The sequence below is a fragment of the Phytophthora infestans genome, genomic scaffold, assembly GCF_000142945.1.
Source record: "Phytophthora infestans T30-4 supercont1.99 genomic scaffold, whole genome shotgun sequence".
Lineage (NCBI taxonomy): Eukaryota > Oomycota > Peronosporomycetes > Peronosporales > Peronosporaceae > Phytophthora > Phytophthora infestans.
In genome coordinates, this window is record NW_003303660.1 from 148,633 (window position 1) to 171,702 (window position 23,070).

The window sequence follows — 23,070 nt, forward strand, 5'->3', positions numbered from 1 at the left end:
TCTCACTCCGAAGATTGGCGTAAATTTTGTACTGAATTAACAAAACAAATATCAGTGCACTGGATTTGCGTTGGTTTTTGCTTTACGTTGTGCTCTTATGCCCTGGTACTGTTGATATGGTCCGCCCTGCCAAATTGGAGGTGCACGGCTGTATCTTTAACGGTCCGCGCCCTGTCCCAGACGGTGAACGTGCCTTCAAAGGGTCGCTGAATCTTCCGCGAACTCATCCCAACCGCCACTGAGGGTTCGTACCGTAGATGATCCACTGAATGCGAATCCGGCCAGTCCATTATAAATAATAAGGACAGCCTGGATTCAGTGACATATGAACCGTATCCAAAACTCGTTGAAAGCTCGGGAGTGACGCCGTCGAGTCCCTTGCACCTTGGCGTCTCCGTACATCACATGACCGAGGTTTCGTCGCTTGAACATCTTGGGCGGTGTCACGTCTTTGTCGACGGGTGATAATCCGCAACTACGGAGAAATCACTACACCACAGCTGCCCCTGTCGCAATGGAAGCCACTGTACTGGTGCCCGTTGTGACATTTCTTCATTCTTCAATTCACCATCTCGCCACCGTATGTCCAAGCGTCTGAATCGAGCCGTGTCCGACGCTTTTCAGCGTCTCAATCCTCGTAGACGTCGCGAACGTGAACAGCTGGAGGTACGTCAGCTCATCCTCTTCTTGAATCATCGGCGCCTTGCTCATCACCATGCATTACTCGTCTTGTTTCTTAGGAGGGCAAGACCGAGGTTTCGAACGCCCCTCAGCCGGCTGCACTTCCTCCGACAGCAGCGTCATCAGCCGGTCTTCCGGCGCTTCCTGCCCCGGACGCTTCACCCCCTGTGGTAGCTCTTGCAGCACTCCCTGTCGCCGCTGAATCCGCGGAGATGGTTCCTGCTGCTCCTCCTACGCCTGTTGGTGGTACTACACCACTCACCGAGGATTCGCTGCGCGCCATGCTGGCTGAAAGTACGGAGGCATCGGTCGATCACATGATGACCTCGATAATTCCGTACTTGACTGTCATGGCTCGTCACCAAGTGCCACTCAGCGTTGCGCCTCCTCTCTACGGCAATGTCCACGCTCAACGTCGCCTCGAGACTGCTGTTGGTTTCGAGGATGTCCTCGCTGCTGTACAGCCTCTTCCCGACGCGCTGTCGGCATTACCCGAACGAGTTGCCAACTTAGAGCGTCAGTTGCGGTTTGCTCAGTCCGAAGCTGCTGCCTCCGTACGTTCGGTGGCACCCGAAATCATGACTCGTGAGAACGCGGAGGCGTTCCTCAAGGCTGCCAACGCTGAGATCGAAGCCCTTCACCACAACGTCAAAATTCTCCGCGAGTCGAACGCCATGCTTGCCAGTGTTCAAGCCACCATGTAGCGGCGCGCAAAAGACTTGAATCGTCTGCACTGCGAGGTCCAAGCTCGGGACGTTTTCATCAACACGTTGCACAAGAAGCGGGCTCGCGAACGCGAGGTGTACAAGTCTTCCATTGGAGCGAATACCGAGCAGACTCGGAAGCTTCATCTCCTTCTGGTAAACCTTGCCCAGGGTAAGTATGTTGATATCGACACGCTCAAGGTCCTCGAGAACCAGCAAGGCCGTAACACGCGTCTCCTTCAAGTGAATCGCACCCTCCAAGCACACGTGAGTCTGGCCGGGATGGATCCCGAGGTACTTCGTCTGGCTGTTGATGGTACGTTCCTAATGTCGCTCCTTCCACCGTGTGTTCAGCAACTAACGTTCGTTCACCATCCTTCGTGATAGGTCTGACTGCGGGTGAGCTGGACCTGGACGCGCTGGACTTGGATCAGGAGACGTTGGTCGCTTTGCGGCGCATCCAGTCTGCTGCCGCGTCTTCGGACGATCCTCAAGCTCTTCCTGCAGCTTTGGCCAAGGCCGCCTACCAAGTGGACCATGGGAAGTCCCACAAGCGCCTTCGACCAGGTGGCGAGGATTCAGACGACGAGCCGGATGACCCTGACGAAGACAAGGCTTCCATCCCGACGGACAAGTCCAGTACGTCTATGGCAGCTGTTGGTCTCGGGGATGCGCCACCTGCCGACACTTCAACTCTCAAGTCGGCTCGTAGGTCGCTGTTCGGTCCGAAGGCATGGAAGCAAGCGGCCCGGAAGAAGCGCCAGAAGACTCGCCTTCTCTCTCCTGTCAAGTCGCCCCGACGTCATATGAAGACTCGGTCCAAGTCTGTTCCATCTTCTCCAAGCTCATGGTCGCCACCTCCTACACCAGCGTCTTCCTCAACTCCTGCCGTGGTCGACCTCAGCTGCGACCAGGGTGACGTGGACATGGGTGATGCTGGTCCAAGTGGTGACCCATCGGTTCAACAAGCTGCCACCGAGGCTTCGGGTAAAGACGTGGACTCTGGGGATCACAACGATGTTCCTGGTCCTCCTGACGCGCCTTCACCCCACCTCAGGGTCCTCCCGATGTGGCCAAGCCCCCAGCTTCAACGATCTCTCCTTCTCCAGCCGACATACGTGCCGCTGAAGAAGCGCTGCGTGAGGCCGAGCAATTTCGACTCATGTTCGGCTCAAGCGACGAAGGTGAAGAGTCAGACCAAACTGTCCCACAAGGCAAGCCTGCTTCGTCGTCTGTTGCGACTTCCAAGCCAGTTGAAGTCTCGGGAGTGGTTTCTACAGCAGGGGCTGCCCCTGTTGAAGCTGCTCCACCAGCCTCCGTGTCTTCAAAGCCGGCTCCGACTGTTCCGACTTCTGCCATACCCAGCGTGTCTTCGCCCAACCTTTCCATGGAGATTGATGACGATGGAAATGCTGGTGACGATCGTGGAGATGACGTGGATGACAATGAACCTTCGGTGGATGATTCTCCAGATGCCCCCAGTGGTGGCGGTGATGCTCCACCACCTACCGATCATTCGAGCACACTTGATGACGAAGCCATCGAAGATTACGACGGACACTGGAGCAATCTTGGCCCAGTTCGTCCTCCGACTTCACCTCGGCCAAATCCTTCGCCGATGATTACTTCTCCAATCATAGTCGGCGGTCCGCCTCCTTCGTCACCGGCAAGTCACCAAGCACCATCATCTTCACCTCCTGTTCCGGTGTCTCCTCGTCCGTCTACTTGGACTCTCGATGCTGGACCTGGGCACAAGATCACGGCTACCTACACTTCGGTGCCGCGTCGTAGTGCACCGTCGGTTGAACCATTACCCCACCGGGTGTTGCCCGGTTCTCGTCCCACGGTACCGGCTTCGTCCACCTTGCCACCGTGGATTCTTCCGTACTTGGACATGGAGTATACTGACGCAGGTGCCAAGAAGTGTTTCGAGCGACTCTTGAGCTTAACCCTTCCCGAACCAGCTGGTGAGGTGACCGTACGTACAACGTTGGAGGGTCTCCAAGCGTACTTTGACTATTCGCATCCTGATCACCCGTACCAGCAACTTCGGCAGCTCTATCCTCTTCAAGCCTGTCTCTTCGACACCGTCGGTTTCGATCCAAGCGTCCCCATCTCAAAGTGTGCTCCGATTGAGACTCGTCTCAAGTTGATCTGGGCGAACCTTCGGGGTGATGGCGGTAAGCAAGGTGACCTCGGGTTCGCGTTGTGGGAGCGTCTCCACTGGCTTCCGTTGGCTGGCATTGAGCGAGGTCTCATTGAAGAAGCCAAAAAGGTTGGCCACGACAAGGAGCGCTTGAAGGAACTGAGAGCTCTGTTGAAGAAGCTCTTCAGTGACCGCGACCGTCGTGCCGATCGTCTTCGTAACAGGTACCGAGAACAGTACATGGCGTGGAGTCGTGACTCGGTTTCCTCTGGTACCTCCGGCGCGCCGTTCATTCGTCCTGAGTTGCTTTTGGAGCCGTCAAAGCCATGGTATTCGATCGAGAACTTGCCGTTTGCACCTCGGACTCCCGACTGGCTTTCCGAAGTTCCGGCTCTCGATGCTCGTCAACCCTGGCGTACTGGATGGATGAATGCGCCGCATCAGCACCCGTACAACACCACGTACTTCCCGTGCCAGTGTAATCCGGAGCTCTTCAATCCTCGTGGTACGCGTTTCGTGAATGTGTACCGAAGCGTGCTCGTTGGCCCGTCTCTGGATTCTACTAAAGTTATTCCGACCTGGCGTTCGTTGTTTGACTCGCCACCGGTTACCCCACGTCCCGCTCTGGCTGCTGCTCCTGTTGAAGCTGGTGCCGAGGATTCGCAGGGTCCGGCTGCAGCTCCAGCTGCCGAGGCTCAGGTTCCTGATGAAGAGGAGAAGGAGAGTGGTGACTCGACTTCGTTGGCACTCTTGGCCACCGCGGCCAGGCAATTGGAATCGCTTTGAATCTTCGCTGCATGCCCCACGACGTTCTCCAGCATCTCAGCTAACTGTTGAGGTGTCCCGCGTGACTTCGTTTTCAGGGGTCGCTCCCCGGTCGGTATTCATGTTTTCTTATTCTCAATCCACTTCCACAGCGTAATCATGTTCATGTTGCTCTTCAAATGCATATACAATTTGTTGTTGCAGTAACGTTCTTCGTCTGTTACCACAGGCTGCATCGCCCTGTGGACAGTTCATACGTGATCAAGTCACGCTAGTCTTCGTCCGCCACTTGCGCCATCTGCAGCCGATTCTCGCTCTTCTTGGCTCGCAAATAGTCGTACAGCAGACCTCCACATGACAAGTTGGATGTTGGTTCCCAAGTTGTATCTTCATAGCCCACCCACTTGACTTTGAACTCGCGTACAGCACGCTCCGTGCTCGTCGTCAGTGGCGTTCTGTCGTCGAGGATGGCCTCGACTTCATACTCACCGGCAACTTGATCTGGTTCCCAGCTGTCCTCCGGCAACAGTTCCTCATCGAAGTCGAGTCTTGCTTCATTAGTCGCGTCTAGTACCAACCGAGTGTTCGGTCGACTGTTGAACTCGTTGACAGCCTTGAGTCTCGACACATGCACTACTGGGTAAAAGCGATACCCACTTCGGTCCGGCAGTTCCAGCTCGTACGCAAACTCTTCCATCTTGCGCTTGATCCGAAAAGGTCCATGCCACCGATGAGCTAATTTCTTCGTCAAGCCTGGTTTGACTCGTTCCATGTACAATCACGCCCGGCTCCCAATCTCAAAAAGAGATCTCGGTGGGGCTCTTGCAGGATCATCTGTCTCTACCGAAGCTTCTGGAGGGCTCACCGAGTGTTCATTTTCACTTGGTTAAGGTACAACGGCTTTTTCTAGTCGACTCAAGGCATCATTGTGCTTTTTAGCCCGTTGCTCCTATTCTACAGCCTGATAATCTTTGGCCAAAGTGAGGGCGATCTCATGTTGTCAGTTGATCTCACGCCGCCACGCCAGTGCGTCAGACTGCTTGCCGAGGCCTCGTTTGAGTGATGACGACATCGCCCGCAACGTCGACTGCGCATCCAAACCATGAACGAGGTAGAACGGTGTTTCCTTCCTTGTAGTATCCTGAGAAGTATTAATAGCGAATACCAGCTTCTCTGCAAATTCGTCCCAATCTTGCTGTAGAGGGTCTTCCGCGTACACCCGTACGCTAACCATCACCGACTTCACCGAGCGTTCCTGCTGTCCATTAGCCTGTGGCCGATAGCTCAAAGTCGCTCGTGATCTTGACTGCATAATCTCTGCAAATGTTTGGAAAACCTCGCTCATGAATCGTGGGTCGCGGTCGTGCCTTATTAATAATGGGGCTCCGAATCGTCGGTACACACATTCTTCGAACACTTGGGCAACACTCAGTGCAGTCGTATCTGACATAGCCTTGGCAATAACGAATCCCGTAAACGAGCACTGAAATAGGAGCAACGCCGTGTTGCCCCTGCGAGATTTCGGTAGTGGGATCACAAATCCATCGAGACGATCTGGAAAGGTCGTTCGGCTAGTACGTTGCCAGGTGAGTATCCACGAAACTGTGGACGGCTTTTACTCGAGCTGCAATCTGGACAGGACTTCACGTGCTTCTCCACGTCTGCGTACAAGCCGATCCAATAATAATCGGACTTAACGCGGTGGAACGTTCTCACCACACCTTGATGTCCTCCTTCCAGCGAGTCGTGACAGTTTTGCAAGACCTCTTGAATCATCGTTGTTGGTACCACAAGCCGCAGCTTGGTCTCCTCTTGCCAACCGTGGTCGTACCGACGATTCAATCCAAGATAGTGAAGCACGCCGTCTTCTGATAACACGAACCGGTCAGCGTATTTCCAGGCATCTCGAGCTTCTTTGTAACTCAGCTCTTGTGCTTGGCCCTGAAGCACCTTCTTGATGTTAAACCACTTCTGCTCCTCGTCTTGTGCCACCTGTATTCGTCTGCGTCGTTCCCGCTGTATCGCTACCGGGTCAACATCTTCCGCATCGGGAAATGCCGCTGGTACAGTCTTGTGAGGATGGTCTGGCAAATCCTCGCCGAATGAATCTTCGGTGGACGTCTCTCGTCGTTCTTCATGCTGTTCTTGAGCTTTTGAGAAATCCTCCGAGTGTTCATCTGCAAACCTGACGCGTTTCTTGGCTTTCGTCTGTCGCCGAGTCATCACTGCCATATTACCATAATCGCACTTTGGTGAGCTGTAATCAACCACGAAATTTTCGAAAGTTTTCCACTTTGAAGATTCGCTGCCTGACAGTACATGTACTTGACGCTCTGCTCCACGTGACAAAACATCTACCGAGTCTTCATCCGGCTCGTAGATCATTTTCTGGATGCGATTCAGCGACGCCAATTCGGACTTGCGCGTTTCAGCCAAGATTACCCGACTGGCCTTCGATTCCAGCGCTTCAGTGGCTAACGAATCCGCGGCAGCGTTGTATTCTCGTACAACGTGAAGATATTTAACTGATCGAAGCTTGGCTGCGAGTTCCTTGTGAGTATTCAGCAGCGCTAGCAAAGTTTCCGTCCTGCATGCGATCACCCCTAGTGATTGTTGAATCGCGAGCCTTGAGTCACCAACTATGACTAAATCCTCGACACCGTGCGCAATAGCAGCCTTGACACCGTTTATCATACCTGTATACTCTGCCTCATTCATTGTGGTGGCCGAGAGGTAAGCGTTTGCAGCAATCCCTATCTTCCACTCAGGAAGGCTCCACAACACCCATGAACAACTCCCGTAGCCACCGTACTTCTCTGTCTTCGCTGATCCGTCAAAAGACATGACAAATCCACTGCAATGACGGGGAAGCCTGGCGTACAACAACGCGGGGTCCATTCGAATAGTCGGGGAACCCTTGTGTGGAGGTGCCACCAGCGCGAGCGAGTCTTCCAGGTCGACGAAGCTCGTGATGCTTGACTGGAGGAGCTGTGCGAAGGCGACATCCTTCTCCTTCACGCGCTGCACCTTCAGGTGCCACTGCGATAGCAGCACTGCGAACTGGACCGCGCGTCCGAAGAGAGACTTCGACTTATGCACCCACTCTAACGTCGAGAATCGTGTATAGACATGTAGCGTCTTTCCTGCCAGCTGGTCGTAACAGATCTTCAACAGCAGAAGTAACGCCAAAACTTCCTTCTCGGCAGGATGGTAGTTCATCTCGGACTCCTTGAGCACACGACCGAGGAACCGTACGAGGTGTAACTTGCCTTCATGTTCTTGCATTAGCGTAGTGCTCAACGCCCATTCATTCGCAAAGAGCATGACGTGAACTGGCTTCGACCGATCGAAGTGCCTGAGGATGGGTGAATGTGAAACACGCCCTCAATTTCTCGAAGGAAGACGTGCCACAGAAAGGCCACCTTCAACAGCAAAGTCTTCATCCTTAAGCTGGTACAGCGCCGCACCGTAGACCGCGAAGTCTTGAATGAAGCGGCTGTAGTAATTAACCTCTCCAAGAAACGACTGCATGCCCTTCTTACTCGTTGGAAACGAAAGCTCGCTGATGGCCGCAAGCTTCTTTGGATCAGCCCTGATACCTTCTGGCGAAATTTTATGCGACAGAAAGTCCACCTTGGGCTGGCAGAAGATGCTCTTGGTGAAGCTAATGCTGCTCCGACACTGTGCAAATATTGCCAGCAGTCGGTCCAGCGTCGCCAGGCAGCTGTCGAAATCCTCGCCACCGAAGCAAATATCATCCACAAACGACCGTCGACCAAACACAGGTACCAGCGATGATTCGTCCGGTTCCCCGTTCGTAAACATGTCAGCGACGGGGCTGTTGACGAGTTGTAGTACAGGGTCGGTTTCTACCGGTGCTTCGCGGTCTGCCGCGAACTTCGATTGAAACGAGCCCTCTGCGCTTGGCCCACGACGTTCCTTGGCTTGTTCTTCAGCTAAACGCATCCTCTTCGAGTATTCAAACCAACCTCCTTTAGGTTGAACGAACCCCCAGAGTGCGCTGTCAATCATACGTTGGTAGACCATCGGCGCTTTCTTTAACCCGAAGGGCATGCGTAACCACTCGAAATGTCCGAGTGCGCAGACAAACGCTGACACTTTACGTACTCACAAGGTCATCATGACCGCCCAGAAGGCGCTTGCAGCATCCAGCGAGCAGAACCATAGGTAGCGCTCGAGATCGGTCAACAGATCGTCGACTAGCGGCATTGCATACTCCATGATTGCGATGATAGCATACACTATCTTGTAATCAATGCAGCGCCGGATGTCTAGCCCGTTCTTTTTCATCACAATCACGATTGGCGATGCCCATGGACTGTCTGAAAAGACGATCAGTCCTGCTCGCAACAAAGCGCGCAGCAGCTCGTACAATTTGCCGTAACAGCACACGTCGGGCACGCTGTTTAATTGGGGCGTGCCCCTGCGTGTCGATATCGCATACTGCGCTGTAGGCTGGCGGCGGCAGTGCGTTACCACTAGCAATCAGGATGTGCTCGTGGCTCTTCAGCGTCGCGACCAGACGTTCCCTGCGATCGGTCGACAGCTGTGGATCAGCAACATTGGGCGCATTGTAGTCTGTAGTTGTGTTGATCTCTTCGGTCAGGTCTGGCAGGAAGGCCAACTCATTTGCGTAATCTTCGAGACCAATGTTGTTAGCTGGGTGCTCGCAGAAATCACTTCTTGTGTCCTCCGTGGCTTCATTTCCTTCGGTTGTTAACACTCGAGCAACCGAGATGTACGTCTCGTCCAAAGTCGCTACGGACTCTTCTCTCGACTCAACATCGACATCCGCTTTGATTTGAACACTCGGTACTGGGTCCATCTCCTTCCCATCCTAGTATCCCATCTCTGGGCCATCGGCCGAGTCTTTGTTCGCAATATTGAATGTGCAGGCAACCGACATATTGGGTTGTTGACTTCTGTTCAGCGCCTTGGATGACCGTTGTCTTGACAGTTCGGCATTCGCACCAATCTCGCAACGAACATTCGGTGCCGTATCCATCACCTTCAGCGCGACGTCTACAACCTCTGGACAAGCCACCGATGCCTCGTTCGTAATTTTGACTGCACACAAGGCCGGGACAACTTCGTCGAGACTGGTTACTTCATCTAATCCAGTGCTGCTACTTGTGGCTTACGTTGTCACCCCAGACTTAAAACGAACACTCGTTGGCGTATGAACAACGTTTACCGAGCTCAGTGGCTCGTGTATACGCGCTACCGAGGCTTCGTTTGCACTATTGCTTCCGCCGTGAACTGTCGTATACGTGTCCACAGACTCTTCGGAAAATTGACCACCAGCCGAATCCCCGGCTGTCACCCCAGACGCCAGACAGGCCTCCACTCGCTCACGTTTCTCCATGATCTTTGCGCAGCGCTCTGCACATGTCAGGCGGTCCATTAGCAAGTCCTCGAAGGGCCTTGCCATCACCCCACGGGTACTGGATAGTGTGTCGCTTGACTGCCGAAGGCTGAGTGGCAAGCCATTGTTCGTAGATCTCGCACTCCGCTGAAACAGCTCGCGGTCTCTGCAGCCTTCATATGCCAGCACTTGCCAGGCTTGGTACTTCTTGGAATGCAGACGCACATAGCCGTCACATCGCGGCAAATCCCCATCTGGAATCCGCGTCGCGATCGAGTCGTGAGCTGGTAGGTACACAGTTTGGTTGGACACATTGGTCAACCGAATGCTCTGAGGCCGTCCACGTCATAACCTCGCTACTGACGGGATTAGCTTGTTTGTTCGACGAACCCACAATACGTGTTCTTCCAGCCCGACTTGACGCTTCGCTAGTCGATATTCTCGCCACTCGTGCGCTTAAATGTCCAAAAGCTCAGGTGGCTCGGCGTTAACATAGGAGTCGTACTCTTCGCTGTCGATCATTTTTGTTTTGTCTTAATCAGTGGGATTTGAACCTCGTGCGGCAATTGCGCTGCGCCGTGAAACAGGTCTAACCGAATCCCAGCCGGGATCATAAAGTCGGTCCCGAGTACCACGTCGACGCCTGTGCTATGCGCCATTACCCACACCTCAAATTCGTACACCATCTCCCATCGGAGCGTAATCTTGACGCACGCTCGTCGCGTCGTAGACACCTTGCCTTCGTTGATTCTTTGAATGTCAATGCGGCGTCCGTGATCGGGTAAATCTCGGAGCCGCAACTTCTAGGCAAAGACGTCAGTGATCACACTAACGTTCGCGTCTGTGTCGAGGAGGATCCTCATTCGCTGGTCGGTCACAGCGCCTTGCACCAGAGCTCTCATTCTGATCCGTCGGTCGAATTTCTTGGCCGACCACCACCCCTGTCTTTCGCCAGGGTCCAACTTCAACATATTGAAGTGACCCTTGGGCTCATCTCGCGCTGGACTCGAAACCAAGCCGAACGAGCCCTCGCTCGTGCCCTCATCAGCATCAGCACACTCCACTCTCTCTCCAACACCTCCACCGAAGATTCTACTCCTCTCCTTTTCATTTTCCGTCGCGTTCACACTTGTTACGTAATTATCAGGCCATTCACTCTGCCCCATGAAAGTAAAGATGCACTCTGCTTCCATTGAAGGCTCGGTTAACTGTGGCAGCCCGATAGGGACCAACCCAGTTGTAGTTGGCGGGCTGCCTAGTTTAAATGACGTTCTTGAACGACGGCCTTGAGCTCAGGCGGGAGTTCCTCCTTCGTGCCCTTAGTACGCACGAATTTGGCAAGGTCTTGGAAGTTGCGGAAAAGTTCGCATTGTCCAGCATCGTGGGGTTGTTTGCAGAACTTGCATCGCTTGTTACAGTAGTGGGCGGAGTGACTCATGCCACCGCACACCGCGCATGGTCCGTACTGTGGGCGTCGGTTGTCGCGGTTGAAGTCACGTCGACCGCGTTGGTCCTGATTGAACCCACGGTCACCACCTCGGCGATCTTAATTGAAGCCATTCTCGCGATCAGGCGTGTTTCCACGCGGTTGACGGTTGTCTGAACGTGCGTAGGTGCCTTTAGCAGCTGCACGACGCTCTTTTTCGTTAGCAGCGGCGAGGTATCGGTCGTTTTCATCCAATGAGAAATCACCGTCCGTATTATCGGGCTGAAAGTCGTTGTACTCGTCTTGGACATCGTTGTAAGCGTTCGGATCTTCGTTTGAATACTCGGTGCCTCCCTGAGTAGCTTCGCGACCTTCTAATTCAGCTAGTAGGTCGTCCACCGTGGCTTCAATGAGCGTCACCCTTGGTTTGTTGCGGCTGTCATCGCGGCGACGGTCATCACGCCGATTGTTGCGGACGTACCCATCGTCGCGTCGCGCGTCACGACTCTTGGAGTATCGGTACTTACTGTCACGCTTGGCCATCCTCTCCTTGCCCTTGAGAACATCTTCAATGATCTCTTCGAGCTCGTGAATGTCGGCGACTCGAGCGTGGTAGAGACTCTCCGCTAGCTTGTCATCGTCGCATGTTGCCAGGAACTGCTGTACGTGTTCTTTCGCGTCGCGACCACTCTTCTCAAAGTGTAGACGGGCGGTCCGAGCGTAGCCATTCAGCCTGTTTATGTAGTCGCACAGATGTTCATTTCGTTTCCGCTTGGCGGAGTAGTAACGCGACAGTGCCGTCTGAGTGAATTGCGAGCAGTAGTAGCGGATGAACGCATCGCTCAGCAGCTTCCACTTGCGCTTCGTCTTCTTCGGAAGTTGACGGAGCCAATGAATGGCTCCGTCCCGGAGACTTAGCTCAAATGGAATGCACCATTTGTCGGCATCTGTGTGGGTTCCAGTCATTTCATAGACGAACCCACGGAGCCACTGCATACAGTTCTCGCTCTTGTTGCGAGTGTCTGAGAACGGCGTGATGCGATCCAATGGTCGGTGTGAAGCCATTTCAATACTCGGTGTCGGGTCCACGTCGTTCAGCGTCGCCAGCTCATTCATCTGGCGCATCAACTCGACTTGAGGATCTTCCTCGTCGAATGTAAGCACCAAAATGTCATCGTCACTGGACGAATCATCGCTGTCGACTTGACGACGTCCGGCACCACCTTTGGGAGCTCGCGGACCACCTCGGCGACCGAACGAACCCTCGCTGCCAGCGTAAACACGCTGCATACGGCTCTCCGAACGTGGCGTAACCATGTGCGAGTCTTGAAAGTACGGTGAAGCTTCGGTAGTGCCAAAGGTACCACGCTTAGCTCCACGCTTGGTCGGAGGAGTACGAACGAGTCGTTGGGGTGTCGGCGGCAGTGGAATCGTGGACGGATCTTCATCTTGAATCATCGGTCGACTCACAGGCTGCTTTCCGGCATTGATGCCAACAGCGCCAAAACGCCTTCCGAAGCTTCATCGTACCATTTCTGGAGAGCAGCTCCGGCTTCATGTTAGCTCCCAATCCTGGAGCGACATCGTCGATGGGTACGTCTCGTTCTCGAACCCCAGCGACAACAGTAGCGAAACTGAATCCTCGGCGACTTGGCTAGTCGAAACCGATACACTGGGTATTGAAGTTCCTGCGCAAGCGCAGGCCAGTCGGCTTTTTCCTTGGGGATGGGCTTGAACAGCTGCATCCACTCATCATTCTGCATCAGCGCTTGTACGCGGTCGAAAACGCGCTTGGCGGCTGGTGTATCACCGTTGATAGGTGGGCGAGGTGCCTTCAGCAGTGCTGAATGCTTTGCACTCGCCACCAAAGGTTTAGAACCCTCGGTCCCATCGTCATAATCTTCGTAGACCGGATCCGATCCCGCAACATCATCGAGCTCGTCGGCGAGGTTCCTCGAAAGAGACCTGGTCGCCCCGCACAGCCCCGATGATAGCGTGGCCGTCTCCGGCTTCGCTGCGCCTGGCTCTGGAGCCGGCGTCTTGTCTTCGTAATCTTCAGAATCGTGGGCGTCAGGACCGATGTCCGCTTCGTCGTCGAAGCTCACTGAAAGCTCGGTGGCGGCTGCAAAGCGCGCAGCCGGGCTTGAACCCTCGTTGCGAGCCCCGCCAGACTTGGTAGGCGTAACTGGTACCGTCGGTTGTCCTTTCGCCATGTTTCTTGTTTTTGTTTTCTTGTTCTTCTTCTCTTGGTAGCTCGTAAACTGGAAGGCCTTACAAACAGTTCACAATGGTCACAATCTGTTCCCGGGTCGCGGCAGCAGCTGTGGTGTTGGAAATCCCACGTGAACTCTAGCTACAAATGTAGTTAGGATGTTCCCACAACAATACGTCTACTAGGATAGTAAACGATCGTTCGGGTGGACGTGAAGACCCCAGTTCTGCCCTTGCACCGGGACAAACTGGACCTTGTAAACTACTTATATAGGCCAACCAGTAAAATAAGAACACGCTACTAGCACGAGCAAAGCTAGCAGGTGTTTTGAATCCTCGTGGTCCCAACAGCGGAAGGGTACCAGGCACGGGTAAGCCTTTTACGAAGCACCGCGTGTTCAACACTCGGTTGGAAGAAATAAATGGGAGGCAATTAAAGCACTCCTAGTCGTGCAAAATAGCAACAATACGCCGTCACCTAAAACCACCCGATAGTAATCGGCCAATACACAAAGTCTCTTGGCCTTGCCGGATGAACCCTCGCTACAGAGCTTCGAGTTCACCGACAGGCATAACACACTCAAACAAGCTTGACCAGACGCATACCTTGAAGCCGGACGTCGCTGTGGTGTTGGAAATCCCACGTGAACTCTAGCTACAAATGTAGTTAGGATGTTCCCACAACAATACGTCTACTAGGATAGTAAACGATCGTTCGGGCGGACCTGAAGACCCCAGTTCTGCCCTTGCACCGGGACAAACTGGACCTTGTAAACTACTTATATAGGCCAACCAGTAAAAATAAGAACACGCTACTAGCACGAGCAACGCTAGCAGGTGTTATCAATCCTCGTGGTCCCAACAGCGGAAGGGTACCAGGCACGGGTAAGCCTTTTACGAGATCACCGAGTGCTCAACACTCGGCTGGAAGAAATAAAAGGGAGGCAATTAAAGCAATCCCAGTCGTGCAAATAGGCAACAATAAGCCGTCACGTAAAACCTCCCGATAATAATCGGCCAATACACAAAGTCTCTTGGCCTTGCCGGATGAACCCTCGCTACAGAGCTTCGAGTTCACCGACAGGCATAGCACACTCAAACAAGCTTGACCTGACGCTTACCTTGAAGCCGGACGTCGCTCTGTGTGCTTGAGTGGAAATTCTGTTCTGTATTTAAGCTTACTCTTTCGGGTCTATTCCTAATAAGAAGTCCTAATCAAGTATACAAATATCAAGTGAACAATGATCCGTTATGGATCTTCTTGCATGCCAAGCGTCGTCTGCACCGTCGCATGAGCATCTTTAACTGTCCGCGCCCTGTCCCAGACGGTGAACGTGTCTTCCAAGGGTCGCTGAGTCTTCCGCGAACTCATCCCAACCGCCGCTGAGGGTTCGTACCGTAGATGGTCCGCTGAATGCGAATCCGGCCAGTCCATTATTAATAATAAGGACAGCCTGGATTCAGTGACATATGGCCGTATCCGATACTTGTTGAAAGCTCGGGAGTGACGCCGTCGAGTCTCTTGCACCTTGGCGTCTCCGTACATCACATGACCGAGGGTTCGTTGCTTGAACATCTTGGGCGGTGTCACGTCTTTGTCGACGGGTGATAATCCGCCACTACGGAGAAATCACTACACCACAACTGCCCCTGTCGCAATGGAAGCCACGGTACTGGTGCCCGTTGTGACATTTCTTCATTCTTTAATTCACCATCTCGCCACCGTATGTCCAAGCGTCTGAATCGAGCCGTGTTCGACGCTTTTCAGCGTCTCAATCCTCGTAGACGTCGCGAACGTGAACAGCTGGGGGTACGTCAGCTCATCCTTCGCTTGAATCATCGGCACCTTGCTCATCACTTCGCATTACTCGACTTGTTTCTCAGGAGAGCAAGACCGAGGGTTCGAACGCCCCTCAGCCTGCTGCACTTCCTCCGACAGCAGCGTCATCAAACGGTCCTTCGGCGCTTCCAGCCCCGGACTCTTCACTCCCTGCGGTAGCTCCTGCAGCACTCCCCGTCGTCGCTGAATCCGCGGAGATGGCTCCTGCTGCTCCTGTTGAAGCTGGTACCGAGGATTCGCAGGGTTCGGCTGCAGCTCCAGCTGCCGAGGCTCAGGCTCCTGATGAAGAGGAGAAGGAGAGTGGTGACTCGACCTCGTTGGCACTCTTGGCCACCGCGGCCAGGCAATTGGAATCGATTTGAATCCTCGCTGCACGTTCCACGACGTTCTCCAGCATCGCAGCTAACTGTTGAGGTGTCCCGCGTGACTTCGTTTTCAGTGGTCGCTTCGCGGTCGGCATTCATGTTTTCTTATTCTTAATCCACTTCCACAGCGTAATCATGTTCATGTTGTTCTTCAAATGCATATACAATTTGTTGTTGCAGTAACGTTTTTCGTCTGTTACCACAGGCTGCATTGCCCTGTGGACAGTTCACACGTGATCCAGTCACGCTAGTCTTCGTCCGCCACTTGCGCCATCTGCAGCCAATTCTCGCTCTTCTTGGCTCGCAAATAGTCGTACAGCAGACCTCCACATGACAAGTTTGATGATGGTTCCCAAGTTGTATCTTCATAGCCCACCCACTTGACTTTGAACTCGCGTACAGCACGCTCCGTGCTCGTCGTCAGTGGCGTTCTGTCGTCGAGGATGGCCTCGACTTCATACTCACCGGCAACTTGATCTGGTTCCCAGCTGTCCTCCGGCAACAGTTCCTCATCGAAGTCGAGTCTTGCTTCATTAGTCGCGTCTAGTACCAACCGAGTGTTCGGTCGACTGTTGAACTCGTTGACAGCCTTGAGTCTCGACACATGCACTACTGGGTAAAAGCGATACCCACTTCGGTCCGGCAGTTCCAGCTCGTACGCAAACTCTTCCATCTTGCGCTTGATCCGAAAAGGTCCATGCCACCGATGAGCTAATTTCTTCGTCAAGCCTGGTTTGACTCGTTCCATGTACAATCACGCCCGGCTCCCAATCTCAAAAAGAGATCTCGGTGGGGCTCTTGCAGGATCATCTGTCTCTACCGAAGCTTCTGGAGGGCTCACCGAGTGTTCATTTCCACTTGGTTGAGGTACAGCAGCTTTTTCCAGTCGACTCAGAGCATCATTATGCTTTTTAGCCCTTCGCTCCTTTTCTACAGCCTGATAATCCTTGGCCATAGTGAGGGCGACCTCATGTTGTCGATTGATCTCACGCCGCCACGCCAGTGCGTCAGACTGCTTGCCGAGTCCTCGTTTGAGTGATGACGACATTGCCCTCAACGTCGACTGAGCATCCAAACCATGAACGAGGTAGAACGGCGTGTCCTTCCTCGTAGTATCCTGAAAAGTATTAATAGCGAATACCAGCTTCTCTGCAAATTCGTCCCAATCTTGCTGTAGAGGGTCTTCCGCGTACACCCGTACGCTAACCATCACCGACTTCACCGAGCGTTCCTGCTGTCCATTAGCCTGTGGCCGATAGCTCAAAGTCGCTCGTGATCTTGACTGTATAATCTCTGCAAATGTTTGGAAAACCTCGCTCATGAATCGTGGGTCGCGGTCGTGCCTTATTAATAATGGGGCTCCGAATCGTCGGTACACACATTCTTCGAACACTTGGGCAACACTCAGTGCAGTCGTATCTGACATAGCCTTGGCAATAACGAATCCCGTAAACGAGCACTGAAATAGGAGCAACGCCGTGTTGCCCCTGCGAGATTTCGGTAGTGGGATCACAAATCCATCGAGACGATCTGGAAAGGTCGTTCGGCTAGTACGTTGCCAGGTGAGTATCCACGAAGCTGTGGACGGCTTTTACTCGAGCTGCAATCTGGACAGGACTTCACGTGCTTCTCCACGTCTGCGTACAAGCCGATCCAATAATAATCGGACTTAAAGCGGTGGAACGTTCTCACCACACCTTGATGTCCTCCTTCCAGCGAGTCGTGACAGTTTTGCAAGACCTCTTGAATCATCGTTGTTGGTACCACAAGCCGCAGCTTGGTCTCCTCTTGCCAACCGTGGTCGTACCGACGATTCAATCCAAGATAGTGAAGCACGCCGTCTTCTGATAACACGAACCGGTCAGCGTATTTCCAGGCATCTCGAGCTTCTTTGTAACTCAGCTCTTGTGCTTGGCCCTGAAGCACCTTCTTGATGTTAAACCACTTCTGCTCCTCGTCTTGTGCCACCTGTATTCGTCTGCGTCGTTCCCGCTGTATCGCTACCGGGTCAACATCTTCCGCATCGGGAAATGCCGCTGGTACAGTCTTGTGAGGATGGTCTGGCAAATCCTCGCCGAATGAATCTTCGGTGGACGTCTCTCGTCGTTCTTCATGCTGTTCTTGAGCTTTTGAGAAATCCTCCGAGTGTTCATCTGCAAACCTGACGCGTTTCTTGGCTTTCGTCTGTCGCCGAGTCATCACTGCCATATTACCATAATCGCACTTTGGTGAGCTGTAATCAACCACGAAATTTTCGAAAGTTTTCCACTTTGAAGATTCGCTGCCTGACAGTACATGTACTTGACGCTCTGCTCCACGTGACGAAACATCTACCGAGTCCATCCGGTTCGTAGATCATTTCCTGGATGCGATTCAGCGATGCCAATTCCGACTTGCGAGTTTCAGCCAAGATTACCCGACTGGCCTTCGATTCCAGCGCTTCAGTGGCTAACGAATCCGCGGCAGCGTTGTATTCTCGTACAACGTGAATATATTTAACTGATCGAAGCTTGGCCGTGAGTTCCTTGTGAGTATTCAGCAGCGCTAGCAAAGTTTCCTTCCTGCATGCGATCACCCCTAGTGATTGTTGAATCGCGAGCCTTGAGTCACCAACGATGACTAAATCCTCGGCACCGTGCGCAATAGCAGCCTTGACACCGTTTATCATACCTGTATACTCTGCCTCATTCACCGTGGTAGCCGAGAGGTAAGCGTTTGCAGCAATCACTACCTTCAACTCAGGAAGGCTCCACAGCACCCATATACAACTCCCGTAGCCACCGTACTTCTCTGTCTTCGCTGATCCGTCAAAAGACATGACGAATCCGCTGTAATTACGGGAAAGCTTGGCGTACAGCAACGCGGGGTCCATTCGAATAGTCGGGGAACCCTTGTGTGGAGGTGCCACCAGCGCGAGCGAGTCTTCCAGGTCGACGAAGCTCGTGATGCTTGACTGGAGGAGCTGTGCGAAGGCGACATCCTTCTCCTTCACGCGCTGCACCTTCAGGTGCCACTGCGATAGCAGCACTGCGAACTGGACCGCGCGTCCGAAGAGAGACTTCGACTTATGCACCCACTCTAACGTCGAGAATCGTGTATAGACATGTAGCGTCTTTCCTGCCAGCTGGACGTAACAGATCTTCAACAGCAGAAGTAACGCCAAAACTTCCTTCTCGGCAGGATGGTAGTTCATCTCGGACTCCTTGAGCACACGACCGAGGAGCCGTACGGGGTGTAACTTGCCTTCATGTTCTTGCATTAGCGTAGTGCTCAACGCCCATTCATTCGCAAAGAGCATGACGTGAACTGGCTTCGACCGATCGAAGTGCCTGAGGATGGGTGAATGTGAAACACGCCCTCAATTTCTCGAAGGAAGACGTGCCACAGAAAGGCCACCTTCAACAGCAAAGTCTTCATCCTTAAGCTGGTACAGCGCCGCACCGTAGACCGCGAAGTCTTGAATGAAGCGGCTGTAGTAATTAACCTCTCCAAGAAACGACTGCATGCCCTTCTTACTCGTTGGAAACGAAAGCTCGCTGATGGCCGCAAGCTTCTTTGGATCAGCCCTGATACCTTCTGGCGAAATTTTATGCGACAGAAAGTCCACCTTGGGCTGGCAGAAGATGCTCTTGGTGAAGCTAATGCTGCTCCGACACTGTGCAAATATTGCCAGCAGTCGGTCCAGCGTCGCCAGGCAGCTGTCGAAATCCTCGCCACCGAAGCAAATATCATCCACAAACGACCGTCGACCAAACACAGGTACCAGCGATGATTCGTCCGGTTCCCCGTTCGTAAACATGTCAGCGACGGGGCTGTTGACGAGTTGTAGTACAGGGTCGGTTTCTACCGGTGCTTCGCGGTCTGCCGCGAACTTCGTTTGAAACGAGCCCTCTGCGCTTGGCCCACGACGTTCCTTGGCTTGTTCTTCAGCTAAACGCATCCTCTCCGAGTATTCAAACCAACCTCCTTTAGGTTGAACGAACCCCCAGAGTGCGCTGTCAATCATACGTTGGTAGATCATCGGCGCGTTCTTTAACCCGAAGGGCATGCGTAACCACTCGAAATGTCCGAGTGCACAGACGAACGCCGACACTTTACGCGCTCGTAAGGTCATCATGACCGCCCAGAAGCCGCTTGCTGCATCCAGCGAACAGAACCATAGGTAGCGCTCGAGACCTGTTAACAGGTCGTCGACTAGCGGCATTGCATACTCCATGATCGCGGTGATAGCATTCATCATCTTGTTATCAATGCAGAGCCAGATGTCCAGCCCGTTCTTTTTCATCACAATCACGATCGGCGATGCCCATGGACTGTCTGAAAAGACGATCAGTCCCGCTCGCAGCAGAGCGCGCAGCAGCTCGTACAGTTTGCCTAGAAATCGTAGCGGCACGCGCCGGGCACGCTGTTTAATTGGAGCGTGCCCCTGTGTGTCGATATCGCATACCGCGCCGTAGGCTGGCGGCGGCAGTGCGTTACCACTAGCAATTAGAATATGCTCGTGGTTCTCTAGCGTCGCAACCAGACGCTCTCGGCGTTCAGCCGACAGCTCAGGATCAGCAACATTGTAGTCAATTGTCGTGTTGATCTCTTCGGTCAGATCCGGCAGGAATGCCAGCTCCTTCGCGTAATCGTCCAAGCCAATGTTGTTAGCTGGGTGTTCGTAGAAATCATTTCTCGTATCCTCCGTTGCTTCGTTTCCTTCGGTCGCTAACACTCGAGCAACCGAGATGTATGTTCCGTCCAACGCCGCTACGGATTCTTCCCTTGACTCAACATTGGCATCCGCTTTGATTTCAACAGTCGGTACTTGGTCTATCTCCTTTCCATCCTGGTTTCCCATCTCTGGGCCATCTGCCGAGTCGTCGTTCGCAATATTGAATGCGTGGGCCACCGACATATTGGGTTGTTGACTTTTGCTCAGCTTCTCGTTCTGCCGCTGTCTTGACAGTTCGGCATTCGCACCAATCTTGCAATGAATACTCGGTGCCGCACTCAACACCTTCAGCGCGATGCCTGCATCCTCTGGATCAACCTCCGATGTCTCATTCGCAGATTTGGTGACACACAAGGCCGGGACAGCTTCGTCAAAACAGGTGACTCCATTTAATCCAGTGCCGTTACTTGTCGCTTCCGTGGTCACCCCTGACTGGACTCTAACACTCGTTGGCGTATGTGCCACGTTTACCGGCCTCAGTAGTTCGTGTGTACGCACTACCGAGGCTTTCGTTCGCGTTATTGCTTCCGCCATGGGTTGTCGTGTACTTGTTCAAAGGTTCTGCGGAAGGCTGACCGTCGGCCGAATCTCCGGCTGTCACCCCAGACGCCAGACAGGCTTCCACTCGTTCACGATCTTCCAGGATTAGTGCCCACCGTTCTGCACACGTCAGACGATCACTAGAATCCACTAGCGAGTCTTCTAGAGGTCGTGCTAGCACTCCACTGGGTTCTGGGTAATCTGGTCGATCAACTGCCGAAGGCTGAGTCGCAAGCCATTGTTCGTAGATTTCGCATTCACGCTGGAAGAGCTCGCGGTCTCTGCAACCTTCGTAGGCCAACACTTGCCAGTCTTGGTACTGCTTGGACTCCAGACGCACATAGCCGTCACCTCGTGGCAAATCCCCATCTGGAATCCACATTGCGATCGAGTCGTGTGCTGGTAGGTACACAGTTCGATCAGACACGTTGGTCAGTCGAATGCTCTGAGGCCGTCCACGTCGAAACCTCGTCACTGACGGGATTAGCTTGTTCGTTCGACGAACCCACAGTACGTGTTCTTCCAGCCCGACTTGACGCTTCGCTAGTCGATATTCTCGCCACTCGTGCGCTTGAATGTCCAAACGCTCGGGTGGCCCGGCGTTAACATGGGAGCCGTATTCTTCGCTGTCGATCATGTTCTTGGTCTTGATCAGCGGGATTTAAACTTCGTGCGGTAATTGCGCCGCGCCGTGAAACAGGTCCAACCGGATCCCAGCTGGGATCATAAAGTCGGTCCCGAGTACCACGTCGACGCCCGCACTATGCGCCATTACCCACACCTCAAACTCGTACACCATCTCCCATCCGAGCGTAATCTTGACGCATGCTCGTCGCGTCGTAGACACCTTGCCTTCGTTAATTCCTTGGATGTCAATGCGGCGTCCGTGATCGGGTACATCTCGGAGTCGCAACTTCTTGGCAAAGGCGTCAGTGATCACACTAACGTTCGCTCCCGTGTCGAGGAGAATCCTCGTTCGCTGGTCGGTCACAGCGCCTTGCACCAGAGCTCTCATTCTGATCCGTCGGTCGAATTTCTTGGCCGACCACCACCCCTGTCTTTCGCCAGGGTCCAACTTCATCATATTGAAGTGACCCTTGGGCTCATCTCGCGCTGGACTCGAAACCAAGCCGAACGAGCCCTCGCTCGTGCCCTCATCAGCATCAGCACACTCCACTCTCTCTCCAACACCTCCACCGAAGATTCTACTCCTCTCCTTTTCATTTTCCGTCGCGTTCACACTTGTTACGTAATTATCTGGCCATTCACTCTGCCCCATGAAAGTAAAGATGCACTCTGCTTCCATTGAAGGCTCGGTTAACTGTGGCAGCCCGATAGGGACCAACCCAGTTGTAGTTGGCGGGCTGCCTAGTTTAAATGACGTTCTTGAACGACGGCCTTGAGCTCAGGCGGGAGTTCCTCCTTCGTGCCCTTAGTACGCACGAATTTGGCAAGGTCTTGGAAGTTGCGGAAAAGTTCGCATTGTCCAGCATCGTGGGGTTGTTTGCAGAACTTGCATCGCTTGTTACAGTAGTGGGCGGAGTGACTCATGCCACCGCACACCGCGCATGGTCCGTACTGTGGGCGTCGGTTGTCGCGGTTGAAGTCACGTCGACCGCGTTGGTCCTGATTGAACCCACGGTCACCACCTCGGCGATCTTAATTGAAGCCATTCTCGCGATCAGGCGTGTTTCCACGCGGTTGACGGTTGTCTGAACGTGCGTAGGTGCCTTTAGCAGCTGCACGACGCTCTTTTTCGTTAGCAGCGGCGAGGTATCGGTCGTTTTCATCCAATGAGAAATCACCGTCCGTATTATCGGGCTGAAAGTCGTTGTACTCGTCTTGGACATCGTTGTAAGCGTTCGGATCTTCGTTTGAATACTCGGTGCCTCCCTGAGTAGCTTCGCGACCTTCTAATGCAGCTAGTAGGTCATCCACCGTGGCTTCAATGACCGTCACTCTTGGTTTGTTTCGGTTGTCATCGCGGCGACGGTCATCACGCCGGTTGTTGCGGGCGTATCCATCGTCGCGTCGCGCGTCACGACTCTTGGAGTATCGGTACTCACTGTCACGCTTGGCCATCCTCTCCTTGCCCTTGAGAACATCTTCGATGATCTCTTCGAGCTCGTGAATGTCGGCGACTCGAGCGTGGTAGAGACTCTCCGCTAGCTTGTCATCGTCGCATGTTGCCAGGAACTGCTGTACGTGTTCTTTCGCGTCGCGACCACTCTTCTCAAAGTGTAGACGGGCGGTCCGAGCGTAGCCATTCAGCCTGTTTATGTAGTCGCA